Consider the following 23,617-nt stretch of genomic DNA (forward strand, 5'->3'; position numbering starts at 1 on the left):
GGGACCCTTTCACTGGTTCCCCAACCAAAGCATTATCACCTGACCACTAGTCAGTCCTGGGATGAGAATCCCTAGGAACCTCCGCAATAAAGGGGTTCTACTTCTCCAGGGCACCCCAGGCCTGGGCTATCCCCGGCACCCCTTCACAGTAGATGGTGGGTTGATTATGTAAAAATCGATGAGATAACATGTCTAGTACATGCAAGAACTTCTCAGGCACCCATGTTCTCTCTTTTGGACTATAGCCTTGCCAATGGACCAGAAAGTGTAACTGTCCCCGTACAAACTTAGAGTCTAATATCTTTCCCACAATATATTCTGGCTGAACTTGTATCACAACATGAAAGGCATTCTAGGGCATCCAACTCTGAATCTCTTTGAAAAGAATGCCGGTTTCAGAAGGGAACAGTGGAACGTGTTTTAAGAGTTCTTGGTAGCCTAAGACACAAAGCAACTGGATTAGCTTGTCCAATAATCTGAAATGGACCATTGTACTTTGGACTCAACTTTTGTGAAGGTATGCACAACCTGGTAGACAATCAAACCACATTGCCAACTTTAAAGTTGCAAGGTTTCCGATGCCTGTCTGCATCGGTCTTGGAGTGGAAAGAAACCTACTGGAGGGCCTTATGAAACCTCTTCCAAATATACTTAAGTCAGGAGACTGAAATGGGGGTCTGATTCAGTCCCGCTCGCAAAGCTGCAATCGCTCGCTATGGGCGATTGTGCCGGTCTGGGCATGATTATGTGTCGAAGTGCGCAAACCAGTCTGTGCGATAGGGAAGTGATCACTCATAATGTATATATATAATTAATTCTGATACTCGCAAAGATTTTGGAGATTGGATGTCCCAGCTGCTGGCCAGACAGCAGGTACAGCCACTCCTCTCCCATTGTTGAGGTAGTGAGGAAACCTGACAAGTGCACAGGTAGATGATGGATGTCGTAAAGTCATAAGCAAGTGCCTCCAGCTGTTTAGGTTACCTTTAACCAGGTGTTGTTCCATAATAAGTAAATATACTCCAATCCAGTATACTTAAGAATTTGTAATTTTATTAATTAATTAAATAAATAGATCAAGCCCTTTTAACTGGGATATATTCTCCCAGGGTTGATGCAGTAAAAACAACCCAGATTGACATTATCACACAGTACTTATACATTATTACAATATTCAGATTATACGCCCCTTATACACCCACTAACATTATCAGATAGACAAAGCTTGTTCTTGCTAGCTCCTCCTTTGCAATCAGAATCGAAACTGAATTCCTTTGAGAGATACTCATTGCTTGCTGTATCCCCATATTTAGTCTGAATATTTTTCTCAACACAAGTATACATAAATGGACAAAGTCTTGGTCACTGTGTTAGATAAACAGTTTTCCTTGGGAGCGGCCTTAAAGACACACTAATTTCCATTTAAATCTGAGTTTGGACAGAGAAACAAAATGGACGTACTAATGCCCTATTAAATCTCATGAGCTGCTTCATTATACAGCATAAAGAATATGTAAATATGGAATTATGTAAATTAGTCTTCGACAGCCCACAGATGGAGCACTACTTTTAGTGACAGATAGTGCCATTTGTGGGTGGTAACAGGGGAAGGTCCTGGAAAATGGGGGATTGAATGTGTGAATGCAGGCGTGTCTGAGCATCAAAACGCCATTCTTTGGGCATGCATAATTAGCATGGTAACGTCATGGTATATGTCACCTGGTTGTATTTCAGCCTGCAGTACAGTGATAACAGTGCTTGCGGTGGGGTAGGGCTGTGAGCAGCTCTGATGGCTCTCAATGTTACTGATTAATCATACACTTCCTGGAAATGACGTGTGCTAAGAAAGAAAAGTGGGCATCATTACAACGGTGTGCAATCACTCTCTAACACATAGAGGGCATCCTTATGCCTGGTCGTGTGATCGTGGGATTTGCATATCTGCCCCCTGACGGCTATGAGAGAGCGCAGCCTAGCGAGCAGGTCTGAATGAGCTCCTGGGTGTGTAAGGAATTCCAAGTGTGGGTTCAAAAGAATTTGCCATGGGATGTTGTCCGGTCACACACATAAAAGGGGAAACTGAGGAAGATGAATGGCATGAGTTGTTATAGGCAAATTCTGCCAGCAGCAAATGTGCAACCCAGTCATTGTACCACTTGGAAACATAACAACAGAGGTACTGCTCAAGGAATTGATTGATATGTTCCAACTGCCCATTAGACTGAGGGTGATATCTGGATGAGAGACTGATAGTGTTGCATTTGCAGGAGACAGGGAGATCTACCACAAAGTCCATGGTTTAGAGGGCACAGAAATAGGCAGAAGATGTCCGACAGGTGAAGCACAAGGAACCTTGTTTCTGGTACAGGTTTTACAGGCCTGTATAAATTCCCATACGTCTTGAGTGATGGACGGCCACCAGACAGAGCGAGATAATAGCTCAGGAGTTTTGGATATACCTGGGTGTCCTGAGGTCTTGTTAGTATAAAAGTCAGTAATGACTGCACCTCTGCGTTTTTCTGGCACAAAAATTAGTCCTGGAGATTGGAGTGACTGCTGTACCAGTATAAAACTTAAAAATAAGGCGTCAGCCTTAAAGATCTTGGATCCAGGTCTAATTGAGATTATGAAGTTAAAGCAGGTAAAAAATAATGCCCACCAAGCCGGCCTTGAATTAAATCTTTTTGTGGCCTCAATGTAAGCCAGGTTTTTATGCTCTGTATATACTTTAAACTGATGTCTTGCCCCCTCCACAGTGCCTCCCACTTAACAGCCAAGAGTTCCCAGTTTCCAACATCATAGTTCTTTTCTGCTGGAGAAAACGTTTGAGAAAAATAAACACACAGATGTAGTTTATTGTCCTGGGGATCCTTCTGAGACAGTATGGCCCCCACTTCAACCTCAGAGGTATCCATCTCCACAACAAATGGAAGATCCAGATTAGGGTGGTGAAGAACTGGAGCCGAGACATAGGCTTTCTTCAAGGTGTCAAATGCTAGGATAGCTTGAGGCGACCATTTGGAAGTATCTGCTCATTTCTTAGTAAGCTCTACTATAGGGTCTACAATAGTAAAGAATGACTTAATTAACCTCTGATGTAGTTTTTAAATCCAAGAAAATGTTGTATGGACTTTAAGGTGGATGGATGGACCCATTCCTGCATTGCCTGTACTTTAGTGTGATCCATACAATCCCCTTTTGGGTAATAATATATACCAGTACTTTAGTGTGATCCATAGAAAACACTTTGGGGTAATAATATATAGAAGAATTTGAGGTAGATAGAGATCCTATCTACCTCAGATTCTAGCTTTGCGAAAAGATGGTTTTGTCAAAGCATCTGTAACACCTGTTTAATATGGTGCTGATATAATGTCTGGGAAAAAAATCAGAATGTCATTCAGGTATACTATAGTAAACTTCCCAAGAAAGTGTTACAAGTCCCTGGCGCACCATTCATAATTAGTATTCACAGTATGGATCATCTTGATGGCAGCCCCCAGCCATAGTTGTGACTGAGACACTGCACCCTGTCTTGTCTGTGTGCAGTTCATACCTGTATTCTTGCTTGTCTGTCTCTGTGCAGGTCTCACCTGCACACTAGTTAATTATCTGTCTGTGTGCAGAGTTCAGGTGCACAGTAGTCTCTCATTAGGGCAGCTCTCTGCAGGGTTTTGTCTCTCATTGGACCCTGCATCTGATAAATTACAGCCAGGCCTTCACTCCATGCCGGCTATAGCATCTATGTACGTGCCCTTCTGGTTCCTACTGCATTGCTCTGTTTCAGTGTCCTGACTATCCTGATCTCACCATGGTGTACCAAGACCACATCAAGTCCTCAGGCTGTATTAGCCACACCTCAGCTAACCAGGCTGTGCCTCGGTCTGTCCTATGATGCACCAACATCTCCAGCGGCATTAGCCGCACCTTGGCTAACCAAGCCATGCCTCGGTCTCTCCTAGGCTGCACCAACATTTCTGGCAGCATTAGCCACATCTCAGCTAACCGAGCCACACCTCAGTCTCTCCTAGGCTGCACCAACATCTCCAGTGGCATTGGCCGCACCTCGACGAATTTAGCCGCTCCACGGTGAATCAATCCGCACTTCAAACTACATCAATACCACCAGCTAACTTGCTGTATCAATTCTACTTGGCTGTACAAACCACATAAATTCCACCAGCTAACTTGCTGCTTCAATTCTACAGGTTGAACAAACCACATCAATACCACCAGCTAACTTGCTGCATCAATTCCACAGGCAGTACAGGCCACATTAATCCTCTGGCTACTAGCTGCATCAATTCCACTGGCTGTACAAGCCATGTCAACTAGCTGCACCAATCCTACTGGCTGTACAAGCCCCATCAATTCCACCAGTTTATCTGTTGCATCTATACCATCATCTGTACAGACTGCATCAATTTCTTCAGCTATATTAGCTGCATCTACACCCTCAGCTGTTCAAGCCACATTTATCCAACCAGTCATATCAAGTAATATCAATTCCACTGGCTCTCCCAGCCTCATCTCTTCCTTCAGTAGTACTATCTGCTTTATGACGAATCCGGTCACACCCTGGTCTCGTCTTCAGCTCTACTGTGTCACGTTAAACTCTGGTCTTCCTAGGAAATCTGTGTAAACCCCTACTGTTCCGAATTTAAGTCCAGGCGGCTGCCTAAGTACCGGTGAATGTAGCCAGTTCAGCGGGTGGCTGTTATTGGCGGAAGACCTCATCACATCTGGGTTCTAGGGAGTTTACACAGTAATTACTAGGAAACCATAACAGAAAGTCTTGGATTCATTTATGAAGTCTTGAAAGACAGCAGGGGCATTAGACAGGCCAAGGGCATAACTAAATGTTTTTAGTGTCCTGACAAGTTATTAAATGCCATCTTTCACTCGTATCCCACTTTAATGTGGATTAGATTATAACCTCCTCACAGGTTGATTTTAGAGAAACAGGTTGCCACTCTTAGCTGGTCAAATAACAGTGAGATAAGTGGTAGTGGGTATGAATTCTTGATGATGACCTTATTTAGCCCCATGAAAGCAATACTTGGTTAAAGCGAACCATCTTTCTTCTTGACAAGAAAAAAAAATGCTCCCACGGGTAACTTGGAACTGGATGAACCCCATGGCAAGACTTTTCTGGATATATTCATCCATGGCTTGAGTCTACAGAATGGAGAGGACATAAAGTCTTCCTTTAGACAGTTTAGCACCAGGAATCAAGTTTATAATGCAATCATAAGGATGATGCAGAGGGAGAGTTTCAGCTGTTTTTTCTGAGAAAATGTCCAAGTAAGTGTGGTATGGAGGTGGCAATTCAGAGAAATCAGATTGTAAAGCCTGAACAGGAATAGAGAAATACTTGATACTGCATTCAGCACCTCATTGGATGACCTCGCCCGATTTCCAATTTAGAACTGGATTGTGGATTCTAAATCAAGGCAACCCTAGAATGACTGAAGCCATAGGACAGTTGAGTAGATAAAGAAAACAAAGCTTCCAAATGCAGGGCACTAATGGACAAATGAATTGGTGGCATTTGGAGCTGGACTTGCTCGTTCATAAGAGGGCTTCCATCAAGGCTGCAGATAGACACTGGACAGGCCAACTCTGTGGATGGAACACCTAATGTTTCGAAGAAGGTGATGTCCATGAAATTGCCTGCTGCTCCACTGTCAAGGAAGGGAGAAGTCAGAAGCTCCTAACCAACCAGATGAATCAAGATGGGAATCAATACTGAATTATTGGGAGAAACAGTTCAGAGACCTAAATGAACTTCTCCTGCCTCATTTAGGCCAGGTGACCTTTACCACTGCAATAAAGACCAGGGTCCACCTCCTGAGATTCTCTTCGGCAGACAAGCAAAATGTCCCAACTTGCATGGGTACTCCTTGTTCTGCAGTTGATTTGGCAGTTACCATTTGAGGGAGCAATAATGGTAGCTACTTTTCCATACATTGCTCCCTGATGTGGTTGTCAACCCTGATCACTAGCTGTATAAAACTATCTAAAGTGTCTGGCATGATGTCCTGAACTAGACATTCTTTGATCTGTTCAGTAAGGCCTAGACAAAGCTGGCTTCTGGAGGGTAGGGTTATTCCAACCAGAATCATTAGCCCATCTCCTAAACTCTGTGCAGTATTCTGCTGCACAGTGTCACCCCTGTTTGAGGGTGCACAGTTGGGTTGCCTTATCTGAGTCATCAGACAACATTCCAAGAGCAGCGAAGAAGGTGTCTACAGACTACAAAGCCAGGTTGTCAGGTGGTAAGCCAAAAGCCCAGGTTCGGAGTCTCCTTGTAGAAGTGAAATGATAATCCCCACACACTGAGCCTTAGTACCTGAAGACAGCAATTGAAGCTTGAAATATAATTTGCAGCTCTCCTGAAAGTTTAGGAAATTGTTATGATCCCCTGAAAACTGATCTGGAAGGTTTAACTTGGGTTCCTGCCCAGCTGCTTGAACTATGGAGGCTGACCAGACTTCCTCAACAAGAGACAATTCCTGTAACTTCTGGGTTAAACCCTGAATTTGATTGGCCAGAACTTGAGCAGGGTTCATGGAAGGATCCATCACAAAATGGCTGGTTATAATGTTATGATTACCTGTATGATCCCGTAAAAGACCTCTAGAGTCTCTCTAGTGAGGTATTCAAGCCAATAACAGCTCCCTGTTGTTCCATTAGAGCTAGATAAGGTCACCGGTACTTAGGTTTCTGTCTGGACTTATGCTCAGGACTGTTGAGGCTTACACAGCAATTCAGGTAGTCACTATATGTGTATTGTGGCTACTGGCAGAAGGCAGACACTGATGACAACTGTGAATAGGAGTGTTTTGACTGAGTAGATTGGCAGCAGACTAGGATTTATTGAGAGACTTAGGAGTGGCAAGGCCACGGGCTGTAGTCACAGGTGTGGCAAAGCAGCAAGCTGTAATCAGGGGGGGCAATGCTATGGGTAAAAGCCTGTTGCTTAATGGTGGTATAAGTGGCTAGGCTGTGAGCTGAAGTTGGTACCCAGTGGTAGTTTTGAGCAGCTAGTCACCGCTGAAACAACGGAGGCCACAGGAACAGGTAAAATTTAGACTGGCAAATATTCTTACTGAAGCATGGACAGGGACCATGGTCTACATGCATGGCATAAACTATAACCAACAGGGACAAGATGGCTTAGTAGCCTTATAAAACAGGAAAGTACACCAATTAGCATGAGACCTTCAAACATTTCTAAACAGAAAGCAGCTGCAGCACTGCACATCTACCTAGCAGGACTATAAGAGAGAAGCAGCCCCAGCAGTCCCCATGGCTACCATAGGCACCATCTCAGCCCAGCATCCCTGTTTCCCAGAGACCAGCGAGACCGCCGAACCCCATAGCCAGAAGATGCAGCATCTTGACTGCCCGACAACATCCTGGAGCCAAGAAGGAGACAAGCCGCAGCAGAGGCTTGTGACAATAATGGGAACCATTATATTGTATCCTATGATGGGAACCACAAGGTTCACCTCTATTAACCTTGTGGTTCCCATCATTGGATAAAATGTAGCGGTACCCACCATAGACTACAAAGGCACTTTCCCACCAATGCAGTCTATGGGGAAAAGTTTGACAGACAGCCTGGCAGCTCCTACGGAGGCACCTGTTAATTGGCTGACAGCTCGTCTAATGACAGGTGTCACCCAGGTGCCGCTCATTCGCGTAGAGGAAGTATATCTGCTAACACATACAATTCTTCCTCTCTGCCTTGGTTCGGGTGTCCTTTTTATTTTATATTAACCTATTGGATGCCTACTTGGACTGAAGAGGACGTGATCTATGCTAGGAACAGGCAAGACTGGAATTTTGTTTACAGATGTAGTTGATGCTATATGGACAAGAGGACATGAATGGCTACAGGGATTATAGGTGAGTATGTGTGAGCGTGAGTGCATGTGAAATAAAATATTAATGTATTCGGTGTCCATGTCCTGTGTTTATTTTAATATTTATTGTGCAGGTTAACTAGAGGTACCAGCGGGCCCTTAATGCCCTGCTTGCTGGTACATACATATGGTTCTCTAAATACCAGCATGCGGGGGAGGCTTGCCAGGACCTCTAGTTCTACTGTAAAGAGACAATATTAACTAATCTGCTTGTTACATAATCAACCCGGCATCCCCTGCCAAGGGCTGCTTGGGATACCCAAGGCCTGCGGAGCCCTGGAGAGGTGGAACCCCTTCAATTGGGAGGTCCCCACATCCCCAGGGATTCTCATGCCTGGACTGACTAGCATTCAGGTGATAATACTTTGGTCGGGGGACACAGTGAAAGGGTCCCCTGGCCGTGGCATGTAGCTTATATATATATATATATATATATATATATATAAATACCGGCGCACAAATTGCAAGTTCCTTGTGGAAATGTAATCATGTACCAAGGAAAAAAAAGAAACAAGAAGGGCTTGTTGCTGGGGCACTCTTGGATTCAAATATACATAAAAAATAACCTTTATTGACTATTTAAAATACTACAGGTTATCTTGCAAAACTAACATGAATGGATATGGCACAATATTCAAATAGATTCCGGGCAGAAAATCTACTACATTTTATAATTGTATTATCATGATCGTATTCCAATCATATAACAGTTATATAGGCAGATGATACCCTCAGTGATCCTATGGTTAATAGATGTCTGAATTTAACCATGTGAACACCATGTTGTGTTATCACTCTATCCCAATCCACCTCTTATGTATTCTGACCTACTACACCTGTATTCCTAGGTGGTCACCCATCCAAGAACTGACCAGGCCCAATACTGTATAGCTTCCAAGATCAGACGAGATTTGGCATATCCAGTATGGTATGATTGTAGGTATTTTTGTTCAAGAGAGTCTGGATGCCCTGGTGTATGCAAAGCAGTAGTGTTTGTAGGACTAACTCAGTGAGGAGTCCACTTTATTAAATAAATAATGCAAACTTCAAGAAAAGTATTGCACAAGCTTACTTTAATTGTAACACAGGTAAATCATAATTCAGACAAATGATCACATAAGTATTGTCTGATAATTATACAGTTCCTGAATACATATCAAGTAATAAATTCTGTATTTTGCAACAGAAATCACCTCATAAAAGCATCAATAAGTATATATCCACTAATCTAAGCCTATCTGTTTCACTGTAAATTTAAATCAGACAGATACGGTGTTATTGTTTCTGTGTGGATGACAGGCTGACACCTAATACCTCCCAAACACATGTATGTTTTGTGTTCAGTTGCTTTAGTACATAATCAATCAGACCTTTAAGAATTTATTAACAGATACAAAACATAGATTATTCAATGATCATTGTGTTATTGTATAGAGAATTAACTCTTTAAGGTCCTCTCTGTGAGATTTATTCTAAGCTAGAAAACAACAGCCCAGATGCCATAACAATGCTTAAAATTGCAACAGTATTCATAGACAAATTTCCCTCTGATATTGTAATCGGTCTCAGATCAGCTAAGCTGGCTATAGGGAACCAAGAGCATATGTTAGTTTCCTGTGAGATCAGAAAAACTATCATGTGTCCAAATACATGGTATGTATATTCACTAGTATCACAACACAATGGTGATGATACATATCAAACAACCATTACAGAGCTTAATATATAACAGAAGAGATTCACTCTTATACATATATCTGTTCCTAGCAGCAGAACAGAATACATGAAAAAACAGCAACAGGCAGGGTAGTGGGTCCACGTGTCATCTCCACATATTTATGGGATCAGGCATTGAGCAGATCTACTGCAGAAAAAACATAACACTAAATAGCGCTGAGTTTTCCTTACACAGGATAAGACACCCGGCAGCTGTACTGACATGACGGCCAGGCAACTGATGTTGCCGGGTGTCTCTTGCACAGATTAAGAAATCCAGCAGCTGCACAGATGCAGCAGTCCGGCAGGTGATGTACATACATGTCGGGATCACAGTGTTGAAGTCCGGTCCATGCACAGACCAGACTTCCGTCAGTGTTGTGTGGACGCGTATTTCACCAAGTAGGTGCCTTGTTTACCTCTCCATTGCCACGTCTCTCCTACAGGAAATGCTTTTAAGCTAAAGTGCCTCCTCATGAATAGTCAGAGGGGCGTATCAAATGACGCCACTGGACAGGACAGGATATTGTGTAACATAAGTTCTGCCTCTATGGTCTGTCATTGCTTATTGTCATGGCAACATAAACTGGGGACCAATAGGCTAATCAGAAAACTTGGAGCTGTTTGGTCTGATGGATTTTTATATATAATTGCAACAAATGCCAGCAGCAGCTAGAGAAACACAAAATATACCTATACACATTACCAGCTCCTTAAAGCCGGACATAATACCAGATGTGATACCAAATATATTTTAAGAGAAATCACATGTGTATTTTTTAAAAAGGTTATTATATAAGGAGGTTTGCTTAAGTTTATAAACAAAAGAGATGATCCACTGAGCAGACAGATAAAAAGAATAAAGATCAGTTAGAGGAAATTTACTAAACTCCATTCAATCTAAAATAAAGGCCCTATGATTAAGTCCTTATGGTTTTAGGTGCCTTACTGAAAGAACTGTAGAGTTCCATAAAAAGAAAAAAAAATCTCTTTTACATAAACATCCCATGCTCAGAGAAATATAACTTGCTACTAAGTTAATGGTGTACACACATTGTTGTGTGTCAAACAGGGAAAAATAGTGCAAATTGTAGCCATCTTGTGTAGTTAAAATAAATAACATGGTCGAAAACAGTGTATTCTGTATAGCACATACAAACAATAGTAAACAAGAAAACAAGAAAAAGAGAAAGAGATCGGAAAGGTCAAAGGACATCCTCTAGATTGATATATTGGTGTCCTAGATCAGGATCAAAATGATCCTATCATATGACGACAAAAATCAATATATATGTGAAATATCGGTGATACATATTTTGTAGTTAGTGACCAGATCATGAGTGGGAGTGAAAAAAGGTAATGAGTGAGATAAACGTGCATACTTTGGGCCTCATTCAGACCTGCTCGCAAGTGATATGCGCTCCCAAGTGGGTCGATGGTGGAACACTTCACTCGTTCTGGGGCTCGCTACAAACGGAACGGCTGTCGATGTTGATCGACAGATCACCCAATTTTGTAGGCGGGAGGGGGGGTGGCTGATCAAATGAAGGCCTTCCTGAAGGAACGCCTGCCATTTGTGGGTGGCCCTACTGACATCACTCGTGATGTCTGACCATATTTGTCCACTATATGGTCATGTTTCACCATATATTGGCATGCCTTACAGGATCTGCAAGGAAAATATCCTTTGGTCGCCCTCTTACTTTTAGAGTGTTTAATGAAATGACTACTCATTAAAGTGTCTTTTAGATATTTTGATCTGCGCCACCCCATGGCCACCTTGATTCTTAATGTCTGGGATAACTCCTCATCCAAATGTAGGATAGGCCAATGTCTCTGGTTTATACATTGAATGTCTCTCTACTCTCTACAGAAACTCCCAATGAATCTTAGCTCTTCTGATTTAATTTAATTTTTTGATGTTTTCTGTAGATCTTCAGAGAAAATCAAAGATTCTCTTTGAACATGGGAGATGTTTTTCTTCACTTTCTTAATGCTCCTCTTGCTATAGTCTTTAACAGTCTTAGGGTCAATTCCACACTTTTTTCTTCAAATACTTGTGTTTCTGAGAAGTTTTGTTTTAACCGCAAAAACCCCCCTTTAGGCAGGTTCTACACTGTGGGACGGAAGTGTGCACTTGTTTGATGTAGGAGGCTGTTGGTTGCAGCTGCTGGTAACAGAGAAGCCGTGACGTGGCCCAGCAGCCTCCCATGTATTTGCAAATGCATGCAACTAATATCTCTGAATTTCTATGACCATATAGTCTTCATATATTGTTGCAGGTATTATTCAGTGTGCTGAGGTACAATAGGGGGTTAAATCCCCCTCCTTTTTCTACTTGGTATGACCCCTCCCTTTCATGCACCTGATTAGTACTGCTAGATTGATTGAGCAGCTGCCATTTTTGTTTGTTTGTTATGAGTTGCATGAAGGAGCCAGCATTAGTAGGGCATGCTGGTTCTAGTAGTGCTAGTTGGAGTTCCCAGGGGTGACTCCCAGGTAAGCTGGCTCTCAATTTGGATGCATTTATGTATGTGCCTTTATCATGAGGCCTTACATTTGACAAAATTATATATGTGCCTTTATCATGAGGCCTTATAATTGGTATATTTTACATTTGGGGTGAGCGTTTGGGCGTAGGGCCCCCGGGACTGGTCTGGCTGGGCCTCCTCAGGGCATCACCACTTAATACACATAGTTGCTTTTCACATCACCTTTTATGTTTGTTTATTATTCATGTATTTTTTCACATATATTTTAACCTCTCATTCCACACTTAATGATTACTCACACACAGCTATACTTTACACTGCACTGTCACTCTTTTTCCATTTTCATGTGATGCCCTGGGGGGGTCCTGGGCTGGACGTTTTTTGGGGTGCACTGTGCCCCGGACGTGAACCTCTTAGTGTTAGGGACTGCTGGTAACAGAGAAGCCGTGACGTGGCCCAGCAGCCTCCCATGTATTTGCAAATGCATGCAACTAATATCTCTGAATTTCTATGACCATATAGTCTTCATATATTGTTGCAGGTATTATTCAGTGTGCTGAGGTACAATAGGGGGTTAAATCCCCCTCCTTTTTCTACTTGGTTGCAGTCTCCTAATGATAAAGTTCCGTGTGTAATGAACCTTCCTCTATTTTGTAGATTTTCAGATCCAAGAATGGTACCCATACCTGGCTGTAGTGATGGTTCAGTTTCAAATTGATAGAGTTGGTGTTGAGGCTATTAATGAAGCATAGAAGTGAGTTTTCATCTCCCTCCCATATCATCAATATGTTGTCGTTATAGTACCACCAACCAACGATATATTGTGTTTGTTTGGTCGATTTTTTCATCAAAAAAGTTTTCCTGCTCCCACCTCCCCAAGAAGAGGATTGCATATGTGGGGGCACATGCTGCCCCCATTGCCATTCCCATTGTTTGCAAGTAGAAGCCGTCATCAAAGTTGAAGTAATTATGCATTAAGATGAATTAAAGTAGATCCAGCAGAAATTGATGAAATGGGCAGGGTTCCTCCATTTGTAAGAAGTATCTTACTGCTTGGACTCCCAACTCATGATCGGTACATGTATATAAGGACTCCACATCCAGCGTGACATGCAAGTGATGTTTATCTAATCTTACTTCATGGAGTTTATGTAGGATGTCAGATATGTCCTGTATATATGAAGATAGTCCCAGGACATGTTGTCATAGGTGGAGATCAACAAATCTGTTGGCTTTCTCGGATAGCCCCCCAATCCTCGAGACTATTGGTTGACCGCGTGGTTCCTGTATGTTCTTATGGACCTTGGGGAGCAAGTAGAAGTGGATATTCTTGTGTTATGGTCTTCAGATATTCGTGTTCCTATTTGAGGATTGTGCCTTCCTTCAGAGCTTGATCAGACATCCTATTCAAGAGTGTGGCACATCACCTCTTTAAGGTACATATCAGTAGGCCAAATGACTATGGTCCTGATTCAGACCCACTCATGAGTGCATGGCGTTCACAAGCGGGTCGATGGTGGCCCACTGCGCACGTGCGGCGCGCGCAACACGCATGCACAACCCCCATAGTGAGTGAGACCTTCACTCGCTCCGGGGCTCGCAAGCAAAACAGGGTGGCTGTTTTGTAGGCAGGTAGGGGGGGGCTGCACAAACGGAGGCATTCCTGAAGGAATGCCTGCCATTTGTGGGTTGCCCTACTGACATCAATTGTGATGTTAGTAGTGGACTTCCTGCTCTATTAGTCACCCACAGCTTAGCGAGCGGCCTGGAGGCCAGAAAAAAAATATACCCCGCCCAGATTCAGAGTGAGCACTCGCAAATAGCGAGTGCCTCTGAATCAGGCCCTATGTTCCCTCCTGTATCAGAGGGTTTGATAATCACCTTCCATTGTTGAATTTCCTTCAGTGTTTTCATTTCTTGTCTACTGAGGTTACCATTTATGGGTTGCCTAAATTTCTTCTTCTGATGTATTGTGTCCAGATATTTTGACACAAACTCCTGAAAGATATTTTATCTCTGGGCTGATGTGTTCTTGCAAATCGGTCTAGTTTGACCAGTTGTAGTATCAATCTGAGTGCTGGATTGTTGAAGTTCCTCCAATGTGCAAATAGCTAATAGATCATCTTCACAGAGGTTCTCTTTACCACTGAATAATGGGTTATCCAGAATAAGATCTTGTTCTTCCGGCAACAACCTTTTTTGGTTGGCAAATTGTTTTTTCAGCAATAGTTTGTGTCTGAATAATTTTAGATCTCTTGCCCAACCAAACCTGTCAAAAGATCTTGTTGGTGAGAAAGAAAGTCCCTTGCTTAGAATGGAAATCTCTAATTCTATGAGTGTTCTATTATAGAGAATGATTACTTTCAAATTCTGATTTGTAGTTGTTATTTCTTCGGGGTCCTATTTGGGTATCTATTTGGGTATCTAGATGGTAAATGGTGATCCCAGTCTGGGTCTTCCCTGGATCCCTTCTTGCTCTGCCTCATTTTCCTCTTGTGCGGTATGTAGATTTCGTCCTTGCTCCTCTGCCTCATCCTAAAAAGAGGGAGCTGAGGAATGATGTTCTTCATATATTTCCTGCCTCTGATTGAGATTGAATGCCCTAGTCAAATCCTCTCTGAGAATTCTTCTCCACCTGAGGCTTCCAACTCGGAAGAGGTGTAGGTTTCTTGTGGTTTATACAGTTGTCTTCTAATGTTCATTCTGTTCCATCTGAAAATGTTACAAGACTGGAAGTCACATTTATCCCTGTTGAACTTATGTCTCTTTCTCTCAATTATTTTTAAGCCTCAAGTTCTTCTGATTTTCAAAAGTTTTTTTGAAAGTTGTATCTCTCTCCCAATTTTCAATTTTTTCCCCAGTTCCTCAATTTCTTTTTCACATTCATCAAGTGTGATATGATTGTGTTTTATGAGTATGGACATGAGGTCATGGGAACACTTCAAAAGGGTAGCCTCCCAATCTTTACTGTGATTATCTGTGGCTAATTTGAAAGCTGTGAAGATCTTCAGTTGTTGACCCCTAGAAGTAATTTTGTGTTTTAGATAGCTCTCCAAGGTCGTTATGTCCCATGATACTCCAGTCCTTTGTTGCATACTGGATCCCAGTTTATGAAGGTCTGCATCCAAGCTGTCCTTCGTTGGATCAGTTGTCAAGAGATCAGAGAAGATGTCTTCTAAACTCTCTGGAGTTTTCCTCTTGGCAAATAACTCATTTTTATTGGAAAATGTAGTCATATTATTGCTTCTTGATACAACTCTTTCAAAGACGGAGAAGGAGGACGGTACCGCACAGAAAATGTATTGGCCATCAAATTACTAACCATTCATGTTGTATCTCATGCTTATAATATTACATAACAAATTGTTGGTGGTGCTCCCAATGCCCAAATATAGCATGTACCAAGGAGAAAAAAGAAACAAGAAGGGCTTGTTGCTGGGGCGCTCTTGGATTCAAATATACATAAAATATAACCTTTATTGACATATTTAAAATACTACAGGTTTCCTTGCAAAACTAACATGAATGGATATGGCACAATATTCAAACAGATTCCGGGCAGAAAATATCCTACATTTTATAATTGTATTATCATGATCGTATTTCTATCATATAACAGTTATGTAGGCAGATGATACCCTCAGTGATCCTATGGTTAATAGATGTCTGAATTTTACCATGTGAGCATCATGCTGTGTTATCACTCTATCCCAATACACCTTTTATGTGCTCTGACCTACTTGGTATTATGTGCTCTTGTTATTTATGTGCTCTGACTACCTGGTATTCCTAGGTGGTCATCCATCCAAGTCGTGACCAGGCCCAATACTGTATAGCTTCCAAGATCAGACGGGATTGGGCATATCCAGTATGGTATGATAGTAGGTATTTTTGTTCAAGAGAGTCTGGATGCCCTGGTGTATGCAAAGCAGTAGTGTTTGTAGGACTAACTCAGTGAGGAGTCCGCTTTATTAAATAAATAATGCAAACTTCAAGAAAAGTATTGCACAAGCTTACTTTAAGTGTAACACAGGTTGTCTGATAATTATACAGTTCCTGAATACATTTCAAGTTGTAAATTCTGTATGTTTCAACAGAAATCACTTCATAAATGCCTCAATAAGTATATATCCGCTAATCTAAGCCTATCTGTTTCACTGTAAATTTAAATCAGACAGATACGGTGTTATTGTTTCTGTGTGGATGACAGGCTGACAACCTAATACCTCCAAACACATGTATGTTTTGTGTTCAGTTGCTTTAGTACATAATCATTCAGACCTTCAAGCAATTATTAACAGATACAAAACATAGATTATTCAATGATCATTGTGTTATTGTATAGAGAATTAACTCTTTAAGGTCCTCTCTGTGAGATTTATTTTAAGCTAGAAATCGACAGCCCAGATGCCATAACCATGCTTAAAATTGCAACAGTATTCATAGACAAATTTCCCTCTGATATTGTAATCGGTCTCAGATCAGCTAAGCTGGCTATGGGGAACCAAGAGCATATGTTAGTTTCCTGTGAGATCAGAAAAACTCATGTGTCCAAATACATGATATGTATATTCAGTATTCACTAGTATCACAACACAAAGGTGATGATGCATATCAATCAACCATTATATGTAATCTCACATAAAGCAGATTCGATTCTTGTAAATGCAGACCATGTGGTATCAAAATTTCCCAGCGATGTATCCACTTACAGAGTTTAATATATAACAGAAGAGATTCACTCTTATAGATATATTTGTTCCTAGCAGTAGAACAGAATACATGAAAAAACAGCAACAGGCAGGGTAGTGGGTCCACGTGTCATCTCCACATATCTATGGGATCAGGCATTGAGCAGATCTACAATATACAATAAATAAATTTGAATCTCAAAATTGTGCAAATATAAAACATAAAAGCAGCCTTCCTACACCTGGGAATTTTAACACATCCCAAAGACAAATATACAATAAAACAAAAATAGTTAAGGAAAATGGCGCTAATCTGCCACACAGTGTTAAATGTCCACCTAACTATAATCACCAATGAGAAGAGAATTTCTTACTCTTATAAATCAAATGCAGAGTAAAGTCAGGGAAAGTTCATCCATATTAAAGATGTAATAAGCTTCTCTTAAATTTTTCAATAACAAGTGTGATAGGATCACTGGTAAAGTGGTCTGTGGCAGGTACATTTGTCCCAGATTCCTGTCTTATGTGTTTTAAACCCCCAGGAGAAAGTCTGCAGTGTAGCAGGCTTGAGTCTCGGCTTTTTGAAATGCCGGTTTGGGACCTGGGGGTTGTGGGTGAGAGGAGAGGGAGGGCTCCACCCACGGCCACTCCAGGTTTTGGGTCTTGCAGCCTGGTAACAGGCTTGTTAGGGTTTCCACATGAGAGTGGCCAATATAAGCCTAGTTTGATTAAGGCTGAGTCTCTCACCTGGGAGAGCAGGCAGGGAGTTTGCTCAGAGACACTTGAAAAACCTATCTGTAAGTGCTGTGCCTTTGTTGCTGGTGAGGGCATTAGGCCCTGCCAGGTTCTTGTAGTGAGGGAACCACCTGTAAAGTTAGAGCCCAGCCAGGGCTAGGATTTACGTTTATGGTTTCTTTATGTTGTTTCTGTTTTGCACAATAAAGACTGGCGCCAACCAGCTTGTACTCGAATCCAGACTGGCGTACTGTTTCCCAGCTGCTGTGTGTGTAAGGAAGGAGTCCTCTACCCAGGAGAGGGACCCTAATCTGACTGTGTCACAATATGGTGGAGAATGCGGGCACCCACACACACTGAAGTTGCAGTGAGAGGAAAACTTTCTGTTTAAAAATTAAAGGGACAGACACCCAATTTGTGAGTGTGGAAATAACGCTGTGTCCTTGGAGTCCCATAGAGGAGGCATCAGCCAATGCTCAGAGAGGAAAGGTTCAGCTTCCAACCTACACCCCAGTACAAAATGGAGGACAATATTAAGGCCTTGCTCCAAGCTACAGCAGCTCAGCAGGAATCTACCAGGGCTCAGCAGGAATCTCCCAGGGCTCAGCAGGAATCCACCAGGGTGCAACTGTTGGCCTTGGAGACAGCCCAGAGGCAACAACAGGTCGCCATCGAGGAAACCCGCCAGGCCTTAGCGGAAAACAGCCAGGCCATAAAAGAGGTGGTACAGCACCTGGTCGCCTGGCCCAGAGATGTTACTACTGGTCCTCCCACCACCACTCACTCCATACGAGCCAGTCACTTCCTCCAAAAGATGACTTCAGGCGATGATGTGGAGGCCTATCTCACCGCATTTGAAAGAACGGCCAAAAGGGAGAGTTGGCCCAAGGAGCAGTGGGCAAGTCTGGTGGCATCTTTTCTGTCTGGGGATCCACAAAAGGCCTATTATGACTTATGCCTGGCTGATGCCAAGGACTATAAAAAACTAAAACAGGAGATCCTAACTCGCTTGGGAGTCACCACCTTTGTTCTTGCCCAATGGGTCCACCGCTGGGAGTTCCATATGGACAAGCCTCCATGTTCACAGATGCATGACCTCGTCCCTCTGTCCTCAAAATGGCTACAGCCCGAGACGCTGACAGGACCACAGATCGTGGAAAGGGTCGTGATGGACCGGTACCTGCGATCATTACCTGCGACTTTGCGCAAGTGGGTGAGCCATGCAGACCCTAAGTCCGCGGACCAGTTGGTCGAGCTGGTGGAGAGGTAGGTGGCAGCTGAGGAGCTGATGAGTATGCCCCACCGAGCCCCGATGGTGCACCGGCGAACTCCCACAGACACTGGTAAGACTGTTCCAGGGGAGAAGGGTGCTGGGCGGTGGAATGTACCTAAGACTGAGGGTGTAGAACTTGGAGACAGGCCTGCCAGGCCGGGAAGGTTCTTGCCCCATAAACGACTAGACATTAATATGACTCAGTGTTTCCGGTGTGGTGGCTTCGGCCATATTGCCGCTAATTGTTCACTTACAACTGAACCTATGCAATGTGATAATGCTCATGTCTACCGCAGGGGGTCTTTCTTTGCACAGACAGCCTGTACGGCTGACCGGCAGGCTGAGACTGATAAGCACATGTGTGTACTCACTGTAGATGGCAACCGAGTAGAGGCACTGCTAGACTCTGGTAGCTTGGTGACACTTATGAAAGCTGAGCTGGTGAACCCCTTGAGGCGTAAGGGGAAAACTGTTGGTGTGACCTGCATACATGGGGATACTCGATATTATGTTACTGCCGAGGTGAACATCGAGACACCATGTGGTTCTGCTATAGTTTCTGTGGGTTTGGTGCATGGTCTGATGTATGATGCAATATTGGGGAGAGACTTTGCTCACTTCTGGAAGTTGTGGGAAAGCCGTTTTGGTCCAGAAGTGAACAACCCCAATCCATTTGAGAAGGTTGTCGATGTAGTGGAGGAGGGAGTTTCTTCTGAGTCAGAGTTATTCCCTTTTTCTACTATGATTGGCGAACTAGAGAATGCGGAGCGTGACGGTGGCCTGCCAACTGATGTGCCTCCCACTGAGGTGGGAAGTGTTGTTGGGCCAGTTGATTGTCTGCCTGATTTAGAGGTCAGAAGAGAGGTCTTTGCCGTGGAGCAGTTGAATGACCCTACTTTGGTAAACCCGTAGACCCTGATAGTCCTTTGTCCTATCCCCACATGGCAATGTGTCAGGATTTGTTATATCAGGTGACTAAGAAGGGGGAAGATATTGTGGAACAACTAATAGTTCCCAAAACCTACAGAAGAACAGTGTTGGATCTGGCCCATGGTCATATAATGGCAGGCCATCTAGGGGTAGAGAAAACCACTGAGCGAATAATGCAGAGGTTTTTCTGGCCCGGGCGCCATAAAGAGGTATCTGACTTTTGTGCATCCTGCCCTGAGTGTCAGTATCATGCTCCCAGACCACATTTTAAGGGTCCACTAGTTCCATTGCCTATTATAGAGGTGCCGTTTGAAAGAATAGCGATGGATTTGGTTGGACCCTTAATGAAGTCTGCCAGGGGAATCCAGTATATTCTGGTCATAATGGATTACGCTACCAGGTACCCGGAAGTGATCCCGTTGCGCAATATGTCAACCAAGACCATTGCCAGAGAGCTAGATCATGTCTTTAGCAGGCTGGGTATACCTAAGGAGATACTAACTGACCAGGGTACACCGTTTATGTCAAAAGTCATGAAAGAGTTATGCCGCCTGTTCAAAATTGAACAGTTAAGAACTTTGGTTTATCACCCCCAAACCGATGGGCTGGTCGAGAGGTTTAACAAGATGTTAAAACACATGCTTAGGAAAGTGGTCGACAAGGATGGTAGGGATTGGGATTACTTATTGCCGTATTTATTGTTGGCCATAAGGGAGGTTCCCCAGTCCTCCACCGGGTTTTCACCCTTCGACTTGTTGTATGGGAGACACCCAAGGGGGTTACTAGACATTGCCAAAGAGACATGGGAGGGGCAGTCTAGTCCTTACAAAACGGTGATTGAGCATGTCTCTCAATTGCAGGAGAGAATTGCTGCGGTAGTGCCGATAGTGAGAGAGCACCTAGAACAGGCACAGCAGAGGGTATACAACCGCAATGCTCGGTTACGCAGCTTTGCTCCTGGGGACAGAGTGTTAGTGTTGGTTCCCACTGTGGAAAATAAACTTTGGGCTAAATGGCAAGGGCCCTTTGAAATCTTAGAAAGAGTGGGACAGGTCAATTACAAAGTTTACCAGCCGAGGAAAAGAAAGCCGGAACAGATATACCATATAAATCTGTTAAAGCCCTGGAAAGATAGAACGGTATTGTCGGCCGTCCGAGCCCCTCCAGTAAATTCAGGGCCCTTAGTTCCCAAAGTGACAGTGGCAAAAACCCTGTCGGCAATTCAACAACAAGAGGTCAAGGAGTTTCTGATCAGAAATAGGGTGCTGTTCTCTGACGTACCTGGGAAAACCTTGGTCATTAAACATGACATAATCACTGACCCAGGGGTTAAAGTTAATCTAAAGCCCTATAGGTTACCAGAAGCACAAAGAGAATCGGTGTCGAAAGAAATTAAAAATATGCTAGAGTTAGGGGTTATTGAAGAATCACATAGTGAATGGTCAAGTCCCATTGTGTTGATTCCAAAGCCCGACGGGAGTGTGCGTTTCTGCAATGACTTCCGAAAGTTGAACAGTGTTTCAAAATTTGATGCCTACCCGATGCCAAGAGTGGATGAACTGATTGAGAGACTAGGGACGGCAAGGTATTTAACCACTCTTGACCTAACCAAAGGGTATTGGCAAGTACCATTAACCGAGAGCGCCAAACAAAAGACAGCTTTTTCAGCTCCAGAGGGCTTGTTTCAGTACAAGATGTTGACCTTCGGGCTACATGGGGCACCTGCTACCTTCCAAAGAATGATGGACAGGATTCTAAGGCCCCATAGACGGTATGTGGCTGCTTATCTGGATGACATGGTCATTCATAGTCCTGATTGGCAGTCTCACTTACCCAGGGTACAAGCAGTGTTGGACTCCATCTATAAGGCAGGTTTGACAGCCAACCCAAAAAAGTGTTGTCTAGGCATGGAGGAAGTAAAATATCTGGGATACTCCATTGGCAGAGGCCTGATAAAGCCTCAGCTCAATAAGGTTGATGCCATACAAAACTGGCCACGGCCTCTGAATAAGAAGCAGGTGAGAGCCTTCTTGGGAATTACGGGGTAGTACAAGAGGTTTATACCCAACTTTGCCACCATGGCAGTCCCACTGACTGACCTGACCAAAGGCAAACAAAAAGTCATGGTAGAATGGAGTCCTGAGGCAGAAAAAGCTTTTCAGGAGTTGAAAGTAGCGTTGTGTTCCCAACCAGTCCTGATGACTCCTAATTTTGACAGGGAATTCATAGTACAAACCGATGCATCAGAAGTAGGTATAGGAGCGGTCCTGTCCCAGAACAAGGAGGGTGAGGAACACCCTATTTTCTATCTAAGCAGAAAGTTGAATGTACATGAGAGAAACTATGCCACAGTGGAGAAGGAGGCGTTGGCCATAAAGTGGGCATTAGAGGCTCTCAGGTACTACTTGGTTGGAAGAAAGTTCAAATTGATCACTGACCATGCCCCTTTGAAGTGGATATCCGAAAATAAGGACAGTAATGCGAGAATTACGAGATGGTTCTTGGCGTTACAAACTTTTAAATTTTCAGTGGAACACAGGCCAGGAAGCCAGCTGGCCAATGCAGACGTGTTGTCACGCATTCATTGTTTGGGGGCTTCAGTTGTTCCGCCCAACAGGTCGAAACAAAGGGGGGGGATATGTGATAGGATCACTGGTAAAGTGGTCTGTGGCAGGTACATTTGTCCCAGATTCCTGTCTTATGTGTTTTAAACCCCCAGGAGAAAGTCTGCAGTGTAGCAGGCTTGAGTCTTGGCTTTTTGAAAAGCCAGTTTGGGACCTGGGGGTTGTGGGTGAGAGGAGATGGAGGGCTCCACCCATGGCCACTCCAGGTTTTGGGTCTTGCAGCCTGGTAACAGGCTTGTTAGGGTTTCCACCTGAGAGTGGCCAATATAAGCCTAGTTTGTTTAAGGCTGAGTGTCTCACCTGGGAGAGCAGGCAGGGAGTTTGCTCAGAGACACTTGAAAAACCTATCTGTAAGTGATCTGCTGTGCCTTTGTTGCTGGTGAGGGCATTAGGCCCTGCCAGGTTCTTGTAGTGAGGCAACCACCTGTAAAGTTAGAGCCCAGCCAGGGCTAGGATTTACGTTTATGGTTTCTTTATGTTGTTTCTGTTTTGCACAATAAAGACTGGCGCCGACCAGCTTGTACTCGAATACAAACTGGCGTACTGTTTCCCAGCTGCTGTGTGTGTAAGGAAGGAGTCCTCTACCCAGGAGAGGGACCCCTAATCTGACTGTGTCACACAAGAAAGTCATTCATTCATCTGTGCCATGTGATTGTGTCACTTGTTTAATATTTTATAGATTTTAAATCAGCATATAAAACCAATAACAATGGTTCCACACTGAGGGACAGTCTGTCTGAACTGCACAATGCCTACCGCTCCTAGATGGTATGTGGAGTGGGGATCTAGCAGGTTCCAGACATTGGTCGTCCTTAATTGGTAGGTTTTTAGCAGAAAAACAGCAGAGAGTCAGGTGGACATTTAACACTGTGTGGAAGATTAGCGCTATTTTCCTTAATCATTTTTGTTTTATTGTATATTGAGCAGATCTACTGCAGAAAAACAATAACACTAAATAGCACTGAGTATTCCTTACACAGGATAAGACACCCGGCAGCTGTACTGACATGACGGCCAGGCAACTGATGTTGCCGGGTGTCTCTTGCACAGATTAAGAAACCCAGCAGCTGCACAGATGCAGCAGTCCGGCAGCTGATGTACATACATGTCGGGATCACAGTGTTGAAGTCCGGTCCATGCACCGGCCAGACTTCCGTCAGTGTTGTGTGGACGCGTATTTCACCAAGTAGGTGCCTTGTTTACCTCTCCATTGCCACGTCTCTCC

The 23,617-nt window shown here is 43.5% G+C and overlaps 1 pseudogene; it reads right to left on the bottom strand.

The window, feature by feature from the left end:
• Positions 1–8,755: 8,755 nt before the first annotated feature.
• LOC148508688 (5S ribosomal RNA) lies at positions 8,756–8,873 on the bottom strand (annotated as a pseudogene).
• Between the last annotated feature and the right edge of the window lie 14,744 nt (positions 8,874–23,617).

This window comes from Taudactylus pleione, unplaced genomic scaffold (assembly GCF_031769625.1).
Source record: "Taudactylus pleione unplaced genomic scaffold, aTauple2 ptg000352l, whole genome shotgun sequence".
Taxonomy (NCBI): domain Eukaryota; kingdom Metazoa; phylum Chordata; class Amphibia; order Anura; family Myobatrachidae; genus Taudactylus; species Taudactylus pleione.